General features: G+C 40.3%; 1 protein-coding gene across 1 annotated transcript in view; it reads right to left on the bottom strand.

The window, feature by feature from the left end:
• The window catches only part of LOC124155236, a 553,184-nt gene that overhangs the window by 234,778 nt on the left and 301,614 nt on the right, over positions 1 to 16,792 (bottom strand). The window lies entirely within an intron of this gene.

Genomic DNA, 16,792 nt, shown 5'->3' with positions numbered 1-16,792 from the left:
AACGCCTAGTAGTATCTAATTATGGCCTTCCAAGTACTCATAGCTTCTGTACAGGCTTTAGTTACCAAGCTTTTTCACAAAGAAATTAGGTGTTTACTGAGTAATAAAATTAAAATTTATAATTACTCACAATAGATAAACGAATTAACAATCAATCTATGACAATAAAGCAAATCAATTACCGTTTAATTAATGTATTTATTTTATCCTGCAAGCATTTTCTATCCAATTTCAACATTAAGGTACTACGAAATAGCTAGCCATGCAAGTACATCCGAAATCAAAGCATTTAATGGTAGTACTGCCCAAATAATTCTACGACATGTTATCCTAAAATTAAATGCCAGATCTTACCACAGGGAGATAGACCGACTGGAGTGCGGAAAATCTGGAACGGACACACCTCTCACCATATTTCACCCTGTACCTACCACTAAAACACACTCGCCGAAAACTCCATTCCATTGATTCACTGTATCGCGGACAAGCTGGGAGCACAAAAAAGAAGCGAATCATATTTCAGGACTTCATCCATCTTTGAACGGATTCATTGAGTGCGTTGGGGCGGTCTATTTTTTGAAGCAGAACTAACCGCTTCTCCTTGATAGCGAGCCATTAGCCGGTATACACTACATGCATAAAGTAAAAAGGGGGTTCGGGTTAAAAAAATACTACGTGGAATGTTGCCACTGAGTTTCAGGTTTATTTCCGTAAAGGATAACTGCTCCGGAAGGCTTTGAGAAAGAAATACCAATAGTATCAAGATAGAAGATAAATTTTTTATCAAAACATCAAGAACTCGCGGACGACATTTTTGAACAAAAAATCTGGGACTCCATCAATTAAAATGGGACTCAAATTCTATGGACAAATAAAAGGGCTTCCACAGACGTAGGTATTCGCCTGAGTAAAAATGCATGACTGAAGTTAATTGAAGCAATGTATGCATCACTCGCAGAAATTAAAATAGAGTTCCATAAAAAATGATGATAAATAGAATGTAAAAATAATTAAAGTGGAATCTAATTTCAGGGAAGTATGTCTACAAGAGAATGTTGAGCAGAAAATATGAAGAATTTTTCGCGGCGTAAACAATCTGAGACGCGTAGAAGATCTAAGGAAATACTTATATCAAAGATTGCATACTTCACACATTCAACGGCAATAAGAATGTAATGACTCGTGTGTAAAAGCTAAGTACGAACGGAACAATAAGCGGAAGTTGTCCTCAACCAACTACCAACAAATGACTCATGGGAGCTAATATTTTTTGGTGACACTTTAAGATGTTTTCGATCTATTTTACGAAAAATATTCGAGTTTATTTTAAGAAAATATGTTCACTATCGAACTTACCTATATACCCACTCTTAGAAGAAAAGGTAGTGCTCTATCCATTTACCAATTACCAACAATTGACTCAAAGGCACCTAAAATGTTTATGTCAACACGTGTAGATATTTTCGATTCTTTTCTCGGAACTAAATTCGAGAACATTACCAATTATAAGGAAAGCATTATTCCTACGCAAAGACACACTCAACTGAGAGCACAAAGCAGGTCTCCGTCCTTCACCCGACTTCCCACAATTGACACCAAGAGGAAGACAGAGAGACGCAAAGCGAATAAATAAGGAGACGAAATGTTAAGTCTCCCTCCAAAATCTTCCCGAACCTTTTGTCTCGGCCCGACTGCTTTCCGGGTCGGGCTCCTCTCTTTCGTTTCGGCGAGGAACACTCACCAAAAGGAAAGAGTGAGAGAGAGACGCTAGAGAGGACACGAAAATGTTTAAGAGCGAGAGGATTTTCTCTCTTTCTCGGTCAACAACCTGGATCCGACGGCATCAGCAGCAGTCGAGTGGAATGCTAAATAGAAAAGAGTGGTGGAAAAAGAATACTCCGTAGAGCTGGCGCTCACGCATTGTGTTTAAAGGGGAGTATCCCACGGGAATATTCGCGCGCCTGAGAGACGGCGTTTGTTGTGGAAGGAAGGGAAGTTGAGGGTGTAGAGAGGGGAGGTATGAGGAGGGTGGGAATGGGATACTTCAGAAGTAGTAATGCGAGTCAAGAGGGGTAAGAATTAGGGGGTGGGACTGACTTGGCGAGGAAGTAGGGTAGATGGCGTCATCCTTAACTCCTCGAATCAAAACAAACGGGAAAACCCTACCACTCCCTTTTCTCATTTATACCTATTATAAAAGGATTTCGCTCCCCGTGTTCACGTGCCTCGCACATTGAATAAGTCGAGCGATTTAGTATGCAGGCGGATTCTTCTCGAGTTTTCCACCCGCTGAGCTCGCTGAATGGCGATGTTTCGACAGGTAGCAGCATGGTCATTGCCCCCTCCATTACGAGTCATCAGAGGAGGAATTTGTTCAACCGATTCAGGCGTGATACTGTGAAAGTTCGACATATTGAAAAGAAATGTAGTTGCAATTTTGCACAATAATTTAATGCGTACGACGCGTTTTGGTTCACAGGGCTATCATTTGGCACAAGATATTAAAGTACAAGGGAACATCACATTCTTGTCTTTGAAGAAAATATGAGGAAATGTTTGAAGGAGTGGGAAACAGACCTAAGCGTAGTAAGCATTAAATTAATGTGGAAAAGTGCAACTAACTTTCATTTCAATAGAAGAGGAATTTGGCGGTAGTTTCCCTAACTTAGAAATTGATTACTCTCGAAAGAGATACCTTATTTAAAGAAAAAGCAAGACAAGTGCATGCATGTGAATAAGAGTATATACTTTCGAATTAATGCATTGTCCGTTCCTGCCTTATCCATAAGCTTTTCCATGTACACAGGTTAGTAATTTCCATATCCCAAATGACCGACACCTTAAATAAGAAGGCGAGAAATTTCTACTCCATCACCACCAGGTTAAAAAAGGTTTTTTATATGAGTGATGCATGATAAATTCCTCTTCATGGTGCCTACAAAATATCCCGTTTTATCAGTTAGCGTTCATTCACACATGAAAAAATTCAAGCACTCAGGGATGCAGATGAGATGAATAAAATATTTTTGATTGAATGTATTGTCCAGACTGATGACCCAACTAAATCCAATTTCGTCAACTAAATGCACTTTTGACATAAATGGAGCCCGGTAGAAAAATGATGATGGCCAAAAATCTGCATTTTATGATAACTCAATCAATCACCATATATTTTTTTCTTTAAAATGCCACATCAAAAATCCCTGTCTCTTTTCATCTATGCCAATTTCAAACGACAATTTTAAAATAAAAATACAGAATCACATTTTCGCATGCCTTAATCGTCGAAAAATTTGAATGTCAAGCACTTTCGGACGAAAAGGTATTGAAAATACGTTTTTCAATGAATTCTTCGCCAAGGCTACAATTAGCTAACACCTGTTTCAACGACATTAGACTTGTGCATTTTTTGGGTTAATAAATTACGTAGCAAAGGGGCAAGTAATAAGTGAGGGGGGGGGGGCAATTGAAGCATGGAGACCCTCCTTGATCCGATTATTCTCCATTAATTAATTTCCGCCATTATTACTTCAATCAAGGCATAAATCCGCGGCTACAATTTTACACGGCATCTTACAATGAACACCTCCAAGTCGAGGGCCATTTATAATTGGAAAAAATACCTCATTACGTAATCTTTATGATAATTGTATTTTTAACCAATTTATAATGTAAAACAAACTAATTCAAAGATTTATCCTATATTTTGCGGAGTAATGGGGTTTGCATGGCATAAGACCATAATTGAATATAATCTTAATCGATTAAATGAGATATATTCTTTATCGGTGACATATTTTAATTAAAAATACTACTTATATCCACCGGAGTGAGAATTGAAACAAGGACACCCTCCTCCATCCGATTAAATGTGATTTATAGGCGAGAGAAGTTTAAACATGTTTGGGGTCAATGAGTAACTATACATGTTGTAGCCCCTGTTTTAATCTCCTATGCAACATAAATCCAATATTCATTCAAAAGCAGGGCCTATTATAAGGCGGCAAGGAAAAATCTATAGTAGATAACAGAAAAATCATTTTTGAGGCTTTCGATATGATTAGTTATCAGACCGTTTAGCGATCCACTGTCCTTGGCTTCACAGATTATTACACAGACCACTGGAGACAGTAATTCCTAATTTTCGGACGATTATTGACGACTATTTTAATTACATATTTTACATTTTTATAAATATCTGGATACTGAAGTTTGTTCGAATAACGCAATATAACGAAAAAAAATAAAGATTTTTCCAGTCTGAAGGGGCGGATATTGGTAGACCACAATATGTGAGGTTTTTAAAACAAAAAGAAAAGGTACTAGTTTACGCTCTAGAAACGGCAATCCGTTTGAAATACTTGAAAATGTTTGATAAGTTGGACGGAAATGCAATACGCGATGAGGGCTAGTATTGAGTGTTTGCGCAGGGGAGATGGGTCGGCGAGCCTACATCCGGCGGCCGTAATTGAAGCCGCTTGGCCCCATATTTTATTCAGCCTTAAGGTTCGGAAATCGCCACGCTCGCTGCCGCACATCCCATCCTTAGACTACGCAGGGCCTAGATTTGAGTGCTATCTCTTCTTACTCCCTCTTCCTTTATTTTCTCACGAAGAAAAAAAGGTATGAAAGAGAGAGAAAAAGATTCAGGCCTCTGGAAAATACACAAGGAAGATGTCAAAGAAATTACCTCGGATCCGAACTATAGGTACATACATACATACCAACGTATCGGAAGGTTACTACACTACAAAAGGGGAAGTTGGCTACGGGAGGCGACGTGGAAAGCGTCGTTTTTCACCCTCAAAATACGAGACCCGTATAAAAGGGCAGAGGGAAGGAGGCGAATGTTAAAAAAAAAGAGCTTCCTCCGTTGCAGCAGCCATGTGGGTAGCAGGTATGACATCTGTTTTATGCAGGAAGCTTGCTTTTATGTCGAGGATATTTGGCGCGCCTCTAAAAGCGGTTGTAAACTTACGCTCCCTTCGTTCTTATTTGAGACTTTCAATTATCCATTCCTATCTCCTGTCGTTCCGAGAGAATTTTCTCTACGCGTTCCGCATTTATGCCTGAGTTCAGATAGTGATTTGGTACAAAAGAGCTGATTTTTCTTTCAGTAAGAGAAACAATGCATCACGCATTTAGAGTTGAGAAATAAACGTACCTATGGAAAACAAGATTCCATTGAAAAACAAAGCTAATTAATCGAAGGCATTGATGAGACATTGCTGATAAAAAGAGGGCAATACAAATAGCAATTTATTTTAGCGGAATGGAGCGTGTTGTAAGTTTTGACGACTGGCCTTTAACCGTGAGCGCGCCTTGTCGGTAGAAGATAGCTGCAAAGTGTAGTGTAGAGTCTCAATAAAATAAAAACAAAAACAAAAGAAGAATATTAACAAAAATCTATGCCTGACGATGTACAAAGTCTATGTTTACTGTGAGGCGTTTTAAACCCAGCTAAAACCATACAGTCAACTAAACACAAAACAATATTTGGTAGACATTTTACTCACACCGTGCATCCAGAACTACCAGTGCGTGGTGTTGTTGTGGCCGGTTTCCATCTCAAAAATCAGAGTTGAATCTGCCTTCCAGAAATTTGCTAGCTCTGCCCCAATCTCAGCATGTGTAGTTATCATTGACGTTTTTCAGGCCGGGAATAAAAAGAAACTGACGACAATAGTACGAAATGGATTTTATTTACCAAACATATCAATGCTGACGTTAAAATCATTCAGGAACACTCGTTGGGGTAGTCAGTGCAGCGTTATCGCTTTCTTCCACAAAGGCAGCCTGTTGATAAAACATTATTTGCCAGCGTGAGAGAGAAAGGGCGTACGAGATTTTCGGTTCAATGAATCAACACCAGGGGGCTTTTCATTTCATTTACTCCGCCCACTCCTTTGATTTGATTGGATCTCTCCCCACCCACACTCTCACAGTCACCTCTAGCACAGCAGCGTCAGGAAAAGGCAACACAACCCGCTCTCCACCCCACCACCCTTTCTCGCAGAGATGAAGATGATGCAAATACTTTTTTTTGGAGCTGCGCGAATGGTGGGTACACGGAGAAATATACATGCATACGAGAAGTGAGGAGGCTAGAATAGATAGAGTGGGTGGGTTTAAGGTGATGGAGGGTATCACGTAATGAATGCCGGCTCGAGAGAGGAAATGAGAGGGGAGTAGGGTGAATGCGATATTAAGGTATTGAGGGGGTCGCCGGGAGGTTAGGGGGTTAGGGGAAAGGAGAGGAATACATTGTGCAGGAGGCGCGTTGTTTGTGCGTAAGGCGCCAGCGAATGGGGACTCAAAGAGGTGCAGAGGGGGTGTTGAAGTGAGCGCAGTGGGGTTTTGCCGTATACTGGGATATACGTATACTATATCGATATGCTTGGATGTTTTCCTTATGATTTCAGCTCCTGTATATGAGAGCAGGAGAAAAGAGTCTTCGACCATTTGGATGTCATAGAAGGAGTCTTCGAATTATTCTCTAGTGGATTTTAATATTGCGAAGGTAAGGAATACAAATATACATTATTCTTCTAAGCTAAGAATATTCAATAGGAATGATCACAAAAAATAAGCCAGTGTAACTTTAAAAAAAATGGATAACATTTAGACTTAGAGATTGATTTTTTCACATGGTACCTAATGAAAAATCTGGTTTTATAAAAATAACGAATGAAAATGCACAGGAATTAAAATTTTAGACTTATTTTGTAAGCGTATTGTAGAGGAAAATTTCTGCTGCTTACCAACATATCGATGTACCATGCATAGTAATTTTCCTCTCTCTCGCGATGATAGTACCTTCCACAAAAGGACTGATTTTTATCTTTCTGTTTAGTGAAGATAATAATAGATTTATACAATGGATGATCCATAACGTGCTAGAAATTGTTTGATAACTATCACATATTTTACTCTTGTTTACATATAAAGAGACCGATAAAAGGAATATAATTCCAGCTTCAAAGGCAGCCAACAGGTTATCAATCGACATGTCCGTGTATATTGTTTGACTCTGCCATTAAAAATCGATATGTCTGACAAAAATTGGACGTATCTTGGCGTAATAGTCTTCAAAAGCGTTCCTCAACCATTTAATACGGATAGTTGGTTCACAAAAACCTACCACGTTTCCGATACTTAAAAAGTAAGGTTAATTTATGCGTGATTGTCACAACATTATAACTCGGCAACTCGACCGAGCAATAATTATCCATTCCCTTGCACATTGATTCTAATTTATATTTCATCAACTATTTACTATTTATGTGCATACTTTTATCTAGATTGCAGCTGATTCTTTGAAGAATCTTTTCGCATGCAACGGCTGATTTATATTTACCACAAATCCCGTGAGTAGAGAGTCAACATAGGCGAGGAGGTTAGGATGGAAGAGAGGGGCTTTGGCAGAGTAGAGATCAAGGAGGAGAATAATGACGAGGTAGCACGTGGTGTGGGGAAGCAGGAAGGCGTCGTGGGGAAATGGGAAATGGAAGAGAAAGTGGGTGGAGAGAGAGAGAGAAAGACAGGGGGAGAGAGAGAGGGAGGGAAAGAGAGAGAGAGAGAGGGAGCTGTGATATTAAAGGGTTTTACGGGCGCCGGGGGAAGAGGAGAGAGGGTAGGGGGTGCTTTGCAGCGCCTGGAGAGGGTCGTGGATACCGGCTTGCGGGCTTGGAAGGAGGGAAAACAAGGCGCCCGTGAGATAGAGAGAGAGAGAGAGTAAAAGACAGAAGGAGAGAAAGAATGAACGAAACGAATAAATTTATCACGCCTCGAGACGGGTGCTCCACAGGGAAAAGGTGAGAGTGAGAGAGACAGTTATAAAAGGAGTAGCATAAAACGTGCAGTTGTACGTATGCATAAAAAAGGACGGATACAAACGATGATAAACAAAACGGACCGCCTGAAACGAATTGGAATTCCGAAATTTGTCGCAGAAAGAAAGGATCTGCATCAGCGCGACGGGATGTCAAATTAAGTCTATTTAAAATATCGAATCCCTCCTTCCTCTCCCACGAAACTTCGATAAATACATAAGTATATAGGTTTTGTAGGAAAAACACGGCCACTTTTTACGAATAAATGCGAGTTAGCAGTAGCATTTAATTCAGATTCTATCTTTATTTTAGACATGCTACTTATCACCACCGTCGGCCTCTACTTAGCATTTAAGTTTCCAACCCTCCATTTAAGGATTCATTGCCTCTTTAGCGCCTTATTTTTCACCTTACAAAATGATTCCAAACTGCGATTAGGGAGAACGAAAAAAAAGTGAAGACCTTTGCTCTATCATCTTAAAGAACGGGTTATATTTAAGTTACTTCGACTGTTCCGGGGCCAACGATGAGAGCGTTGAGGATTATCAGGAGCAAATAAGTCTGCATGTACTCGCGCGTGATCGAAAAGACTGGAAGCCAATTTACTGGTACATTTAAATCAATTCAGCAATATCTAAAGGATAGAAAAAGCTTGGCGTAATGAGAAAATCTTACAATCACTGACTGGAGGATATTGATTTATCTCGGAATCTCTATTGCTCTCTAAAGCAATTGCAACCGTTGCTGGACCATTATTTGCAGGGATTTGTTACGCATCGTAATTCCCTAGAGCTGAATTGAGCCTTGATAGATAGAAACTGACCGCTTCGCCCGGAACCCAGCGATTTTTGACATCTTCTCCCCCTTCAGAAACATGGAATATCGATCGGAAACGCGGCAACCTCGGACTCAGGAGATCGGCGACTTACGACCACCCATCTGACCAAACACTGTCGAGAGAGAGAGAGAGAGAGAGACTTGCACGGAAGTTGTTCTGTTAAAAAATAAAAACAATAAAAAGATATGGAAGAGATGAAAAGAAGAGTTTCTTGGGGCATGGGCAGTTTAGGGAGAATACCCAAAAGAGAAAGGGTCCGAGGCAGGAGAGTATAGAGGGGTGGGGGACTTGAGATTGAAGAAAGAGGAAAGAGGTGGGCGGTCGGAAAAGGGTTATGTGCACAAAGCTTTATTCTTGTGCGGTTTTCTCCCTCGGAAACGTAGCAGGGGATATGAGAGAGAGGGGGGGTCAGGACGGGAGACTTCTTGGTGAAGGGTAAGATAAGATGGAAGGCGAGGGGAGACACCACTTCGGTCCGAGCGGGGAGAAAGGCACGACGAACTGCCGAGGAACAAAGAAACAAAGTTGGCCAATATTTTGGTGGATGCCGGAGGAATAATGGAAAAGATGGAAAAAGAGGGAGGCTGCAATACTAAGTGAGTGAGGAGTGGGAGAAGAAAGGAGGTCGCCTACGGGGTGTTGGATGGGGTTTAAAAGGAGCTTCGATGCGTCTACGAGGGATATTACTCCAGATGAAAAGTCATAAGGATGTCGCGTGCCAACCCGCGTGTTCTCGCGAGAGTGTTCGATAAATTTTACGCTTTCACTGAATTTCATGGCATAGATTTTCACGACCGCCATGCTCACAACGGCAGAGTGGAGGAGTCATATAGTTGGGGATATCGAAAACTGTTGGAAAGCAAAGCAAATATTTGATACGCTGCGCTCCACCTTAAAATCACCACCGTGGCCGCAATGAAAAATATTAATTCGGTAAATGATTGATCGACCGTCTGAGAAAAAATTATGTACATATGTTTAGTCCGTAATTCTCGAGGAAACTGACCGTACCCGTCATTGATAATTTTTATCATCGAAAGCGGTATTGTTTTCATCGTTGTTCTGATGTCACTCTCCATGAAACGAGTCAAGATTTTTGCATATGCTAACTTTTACGCAAATATTCATGAATATTTAACTAACGTTTTAGTAACTATGGCCATCAATAGTTACATGGTTTTATAAACTACTAGCAACTGCTCATATAACAAGCTGCTGAAACCAATGTCATTATAATTTACAGGCTTTGAGTGAAAAATGATCGAGAAAAGATAGCAAGGTTTATGAAGTTCGTAAAGAACTTCCACTAAACAATACTGCCAATTAAATAATCTGTGTGTCGCCAATTTATAAATCATAGTTTTATGAAATTTGCCGTTCAGTTGAAAGTATAATAATAACAGTAAATTGCAACAGTACAATTGCAAAAAATTTCATGTTATTCCAATTCAGCATTGATAAAATTTTACACTTATAATATCATGACTGTAACTTAATTTCACTAGGAGCCAGAGTAAAAGGTTCACATAGCAGGAGTTTTCATAAAAAATGAATAGGAAAATGGTTTCCTTTTCACTCAAACAGAGAATTCTGGCAGAGAAACATTTTCTACCTATCTTTTCTTAACGATAGATACACTCGTCGCTTTTCATTGAAGGTCTCTTTTGACAATTTTATGGATACATTCTGGTTGGAAAACTAGGTACGAAAACAGAAACCTAAAATATCGGCCTGGAGGTGGGCAATTCGATTTCATGAAGGCTACGTACAGAATACACTAGAACTAAGCACCTTGTATATGGTCTTAAGTCTTTAAGGAGGTTCAGGTTATTCCGCGGATTTCATTCTTCAGAGCTCGCTCACATAACTTTCCTGAGGGAGTTGGGGAGGAAACGGTTAATATCACTAATTGGCACGTCAATTATTTCCTGGGATTTACGCCTCAGATGACAGTTTCTACGCATACTGATTAGCAGGCTTCGTTATCCCTCACAGTTACGCCCTTATATTTATGTTAACATCAACTGCCGGTGTCACAAAATAACGGCCACTAAATTCGAAAGACAGAAAATTAGTGGGTAGAAAAGGTAGGATATACAACGATAGCGGTCTGACGAAAAGAACCTCGTTTTGAATGAGAAATAAACAAAAAATTACAAAGCAAAAAAATTGTAGGATATATAAACATAGGCAATTAAAAACTATTAAAATTAAAAAGACGTGCATTAATGCACCTCAAAAAGGCCCATTACCAAAGAAAACAGGATCACACCGCAAATAAGAACAGCGTAAGCTCGAAGAGAATGATATGGGCAGGTGGAGAAGCGCGGATTATATTAAGTACGATCCGAAAGTACGAAAACATTCATTCGAATTTCAACCCATCAAATGCATGAAAAATCGCCACATTTAAAAGCGGTAAGCGGAAAAAGAATCATTCACTTTAATCGCAGTACATGATATCCTTATCCCACAGTAAATGATAATAAATACAATCATATGTGCCATTGAATACACAAGGATAAAAGAAATGTCAGAAATGCTTGAAAAAATAATCGTGATAAGTAGCATACCAAAACCAAGCCACAAACAGACCAAGTCAATTAGGAAACTCAGAACTAAGGGGGCAACTGTAAATAAATTAATATTGGAGGAAATACATGGACCAGAAACCCCTCATACAATGACGCTATATTAAAAAAATTACTTTCATAACAGATATAATCAAGCGACTAATAAAAGGCATTGAGAAGGGATGAAGTTAATTGTAGGTTAGGGTATCTTAGTTCCTTCCCCTGAAAAAACTTTCCTGAAAAAAAATCAATGTAACTTAGGGCAAATGTTGCCCTTAAATGAGGGCTGAAACTTCCTTGAAAGAAAAAAAATACTCCAGAGTCTGAAGTGCAGACGACGAAGATTACTACGAAAAGCTGTGATTCGAAAATACTTGAATTTTAGCATTCAAGAATTACACGGCTGGGTTCTCCACGTTATTCGGTTTAATTTAGAGAGCAAATATTGGGTGTCAGAAAATGATCGCTGGTAATAATGGTTGCTGTATGTTAGTTTAAAATGTACCTAGGTCTCGCTACGCTCGAGAAAAGGGTGATAAGACGATAAATATGCAATGTAGAGCATGATTAATTCTTTTTGTCAAACGACTATAATAGTTTGATTTGAATAGTTCGTTTATTTGCTTGCGATCAGCTATTTACAGTAGAAAGAACGGGTATGATTCTCTCTTTTAACGCATGCGTTTATGGTGTGCATCACATATTCCTAATACTACATGTATGTAATCATTTTCTATGAATACAGTCTGTATGCTAGCCCTCTCTTGACTTGCATGCATTCTGAAAGGACTTATTCTGGCCATAGCTGGAAATGGCGTTTCAGCGGATGGTTTACACTTGGCTTAAGCACCTTACCAACAGCTCCACAGCTCTTCATCAGAGGAAAGTTTCATAAACACCTATCGGATGTTGTAAGTCTCGAGTGCTTACAGAAGCAGTTCCGAGAGCAACTAAGCCGGAGGCGAGCCTATGGAACATCTTCCGTGAGAACTTAGACCCTGAATAATCAGCTGATAACTTGAAACGGGAGCCCTGCGCCGGCTTATCCCCCCGAGAGGTCGAAGAAAATTACACTAATTTTACCCCACGCAGCTAATTAGATACATTTTCGCCCACTAGGGTATGCTGCTAAGTTTAAATAAACGACGGATTTCGTATCCAAAATCCCGTGGAATGCTATGAAAAACGATACCCATCATGAGGCAGCGTAACAAAGAAAAATTAAGGAAGGAGAAAACTTCTCCACCAGAGGAAAATCTTAAAAATACCGAACTCAATACGTATAACAAAACAAACAGAAAGACGATATTAGTTTTCATTTCTTGCAACACCTGGTGTTATTCACCTCGGGCAATATGAAGTCTGAGTTGTAGCGTACAAAATGGAGCTCCTGAGATATGCAAGGGAATCATTATGGCGATGGGAGAAATGCCATGTTCACTCAAGGAGAAAATAAGCTAGAAAAATTCCGAGTTATTAGGCGGATTAAAAAAAACTGGAAAAAAATAAAACGGCGCTTCCACTCCATTAATATTTTTGGAGGAGCATTATTCACTCTCGCGCTATCATCATTCACATCAAGCCCCATCCGTGTGAGAGGAGACGTGGGGATTCTGCCAGGGGCGAAGGGAGGAGCAGCTTACGGCTAATGCTACGGCCAGCGAGTCGGAATTCCTTGCGCGGGTGGGATATTTTCCCACCAAGGGTTTGCCAATTTGCTTCTGTAAAATTAATCAACCGTGTTTTCCCGTCTCCGATAGAAACGTAGCCAAGATCTGGGATGGATTGAATGGTATGTAAGAAAAAAGAGAGGGGAAAGTGAAGAATGAGACATTCCAGAGAATACTGGGCTTCTTCTTACTACGGTAAAAGAGACTCTGAATGGAGTTAATGTTTCCAATGACGCGAACATTTCAGGTTCAACGGGAATTATGGCATCTCGCATTCCTTTCAAAGTAGGTAAACATGGCCATTCTGGGTAATACTCTTACATCGAGTTTCCTCAGGTATACGACCGGACGAAGTTTCTGGCGCGGACAGATGCTGATCTGCCATAGCCTTCAGAGCGAATGACGAGGACATTCACCTCAAGGACCATTCTTCGAAATGTATTCGGCCATCAGGGGCTACATCCGGCAGGGATCTTTGGAAACTATTGAATGTATTCGCAAGGAAAACCGCGATCATTCATTTCATTTAATGGTAAAAATCTCACATTTTTATGCAAAAGGAAAAGGTATAATAAGCAACATGACGATGCATGGTGGCTAATGATTGATGCAGAAAGTTAGGGCGCTATTAATTACAACGAATATACACGCAAATATACCAATAACTTCGATACAGTAGGAACAACATACTCTCTCTTCAGGCGAAGCCAAAAAACTGCACAACCATCCATTTTAGGAGGTATCTTTGAGCAATGCGCTCGATTATAATTAATTGGAAATACATAAAAAATTGTAGCTATTTTTCTCAGCTCATGTAAATTGTATTTAACCTGTATTTGGTTTATTACATACTTGGATCCAAACGACAATTTAAGCACTTCAAAAATAACTATTATCACATACTAATTTTATAAACTTTGAATCCATATATGCATTTAGTTACGGCAAATATTTACGTCTTTCAAGACGAACCATTAACAAGAAAGCGGTATAATACTGCGATCTCTCGCATAATAAGGATATTTTCAATGAAAAAGGTGGCGTTTTTTCACGCAGCGAAAGATTACGCAAAAGATATAGCGAAGACCAACTGCGACTCATTGCTCCTGAATCTGAGTGTTCTATGAGCAGTTCGTCGAAAAATATAAGTGCTGTATCATCTACAATTATATCACATGCGTACAATGAAATTCAATCCACAGTAGAGTTCTTGAGATTTAGCGAGCAAGTAAAAAGAGAAGGATTTCGCTTTGGTCAGACCATAACTTGTAGTGCCACTGAAATATGAACGAACATTCGCTGGCTGTAGATGGTAGCTTATATATATTTGCGTTTGCTCGGTGAATAGTCAGGGAATCAATTAGGTGCACTGAATAGAAATATCATAAAAAGTTCAGCGACTATATAGCACTATATTTTCATGTTTTTTTGTAAACAATTTTTTTGTTTATTTATAAATATTTTCATGCGAAAATTGTTTAATTTTTGGTAATACTATGGCCCATTATGATGTTTTTTCAATAAAATCAATGCATTGATGTTAAAAATTGTTTTTGTTTCCCCGATTCATAAACAAATACGATGGGGTCCCTAAAGGACCCCAACGCTAACAACGTAATGAAATGAGGGTCGGTAACCAGAGGGTTAAGTTGACTTAATTAGCCAGCGAGTTCTCAGAGCAAGAAGGGAAATTGTATTAAGTAGAAAATTCCATTGCTCAGCGAGCATGATACCTTTCCCACTCGGTAGTCAGCAGGCTAGTTCGGTTACATTCAGGGAAGGAAGCCTATCACGCTATCGAACATTCCTCTTCTAGAGCTCGATCCAGTATTGTGTGAGAGGCACTAATGAGGACTTTATCGTGAATGAATTTGAAAGCCGTTCACGGTCGTACAAGCCCATGCCTGAAGGCTATCTGGGCAGGTTAACTGGCCGGGGACTACACTTATACGCCACTGAGATAAAGGACTGAGGTAGATAAAAAAACAATGGAACACGATGCAAGTAAGGAGAGAGAGAGAGAGTTAAGGTCGCAAGATAATAGGTCAAACGACCGTGGAGAGCTTAAGGGTCCTGTGGGAGATGAATGGAAACTCTAAAGGAAAAGCAATGATCGGCGTGGGGAATACGAGAAACGGGGAAGTAGGTGAGAGGTGGAAAGAAAGGAGGACGTGAAATGATATTGATTCGGCCGCGAAGGGAGAGGAAAAATACGACAGGGCATAAGGGGCAGAATTCGAGGAGGGGAGATTGAGAGAAAGCATGGACGACGGACAGGCAATCAAGGGAAAGAAGTCGGAGAGCAGGGAAGCGGAACCGAAAAGGAGGGGCCTAACCAAGAAACTTGAAGCCGTTTTCAACATGGGAAGGAAACGTGGAGGGGGAGGGAGACCCTTCCATCCATCGACAACATCATGCCATTTCACCCGTGTCAACACGATAGGGTGGGCTGAGAGATATTTGGTCCTTTACATACATACCTATATATACATATTACACGCACTCATAGTATTCCGGCCCACTTCAACGCAGAGAAGCATTGTAGCCACCGCTGCTATTGTCAACGTCCTGCTTCTGGACCCCTTCCGGGCATAATGGCTTTGGTTTCGAGAGAGAGGAATTGGGCGAAGCTGGGCTAAACTTTTGGGAGAAATTATTTACAGCTCGGAAGCCACAAGATTCGCGGAAGACTAGGAGAAGAAAGGACAGAAAGGGGGAGAGAGGGAGGATCCTTTACCAAGAAACAGAAAAGTACCCCTCCGTCTTCCCCTGCTCTCCGACGATACATGCTTCCGATTAGGGGGCAGGGAAAGTTTTCAAAAGGAAGTACGTTAATAAGTTGGCAACATCCTCTTCTTGGCCCGTCGCGAGTATTATCTGCCAGTGATAAAGCCGCGGCAGGGCGTGGACTTACTTTGAAGGGAGAGGGAAAGGTGGGGGAGTGGAAGGGGAGAAAGGGTTGGGTTTAAAGGCTTTCCGCCGGTCCAGAGATGGGGAATCAATCCATCACAATCATACAATGAGCAGCGTCATACGCAAAGAAAAGCCAGGGGAGGAGAGTGAGTTTGTCGAAGCAGTTGGAGATAATGAGTGGATGTTGAATGAAGACTTAGGCGGGCCTATACAGCCATAATGAACATTTAAAATAAATGTATAAATAAAGGTTCTTTAACACTATTGTTACGGAAAAATAATTAAAGAAAGGCGAATTTAGCAGGGAAATTGAGATAAAAGCTGTCATTGCATGAAAAAAGGTACACGAAAAATGATGTGACAAGGAACAGAGTATGTTCCACAACTACAATAACCGGGGATTTAACACTCAAAACAAATTAAGAAGGACCGATTTGAATAATAGGTTTTGGAAGAGCATTTTCGTCAATTTATGCCTTGTGAAGGAGTTAGTCTATATTTTTGGATACAGTATTCCATAAGTAAAAGCCTACAACTGTCATAGATTTATAATACACAGTTGATCGGATTTGTGGTCCATAGAGATCTTCCGTATCAATTATGGTTATGAAATTAGCGGATTTCACTTAAATTAAGAAAATAATGTAATGATTAGTGTAATAAAAGATTTAGGGAGTCAAAAGAGGAGGGAAGTGTGCGGAGGGGAGGGAGAAAAGAAATAAAATAGGAGGGAAAGGGGTGAGAGATGGTGGGCCGACAAGAAAGCTGGGGAGAGGGGGAAGTCTAGGGAACGACCAGGGGAGTAGGAAGAGGTGAGGGGAGGAGAGAGAAGGAAAGGAGGAGAGAGAAGGAAAGGAGGAGAGGGATTGCTTGAGCAGCCTGCGCGGCTAATTAAACCTCTATTTGAAACAAATGAGGATCTGGGCACGCTGCTGCGGGGGTTGAATAACCGAATCCATGCCCGAA

This window comes from Ischnura elegans, chromosome 3 (genome assembly GCF_921293095.1).
Source record: "Ischnura elegans chromosome 3, ioIscEleg1.1, whole genome shotgun sequence".
NCBI classification, from domain to species: Eukaryota; Metazoa; Arthropoda; class Insecta; order Odonata; family Coenagrionidae; genus Ischnura; species Ischnura elegans.
The sequence above is the reverse complement of the archived record's forward strand: the minus strand, read 5'-3'. Positions and strand labels throughout refer to the sequence as shown.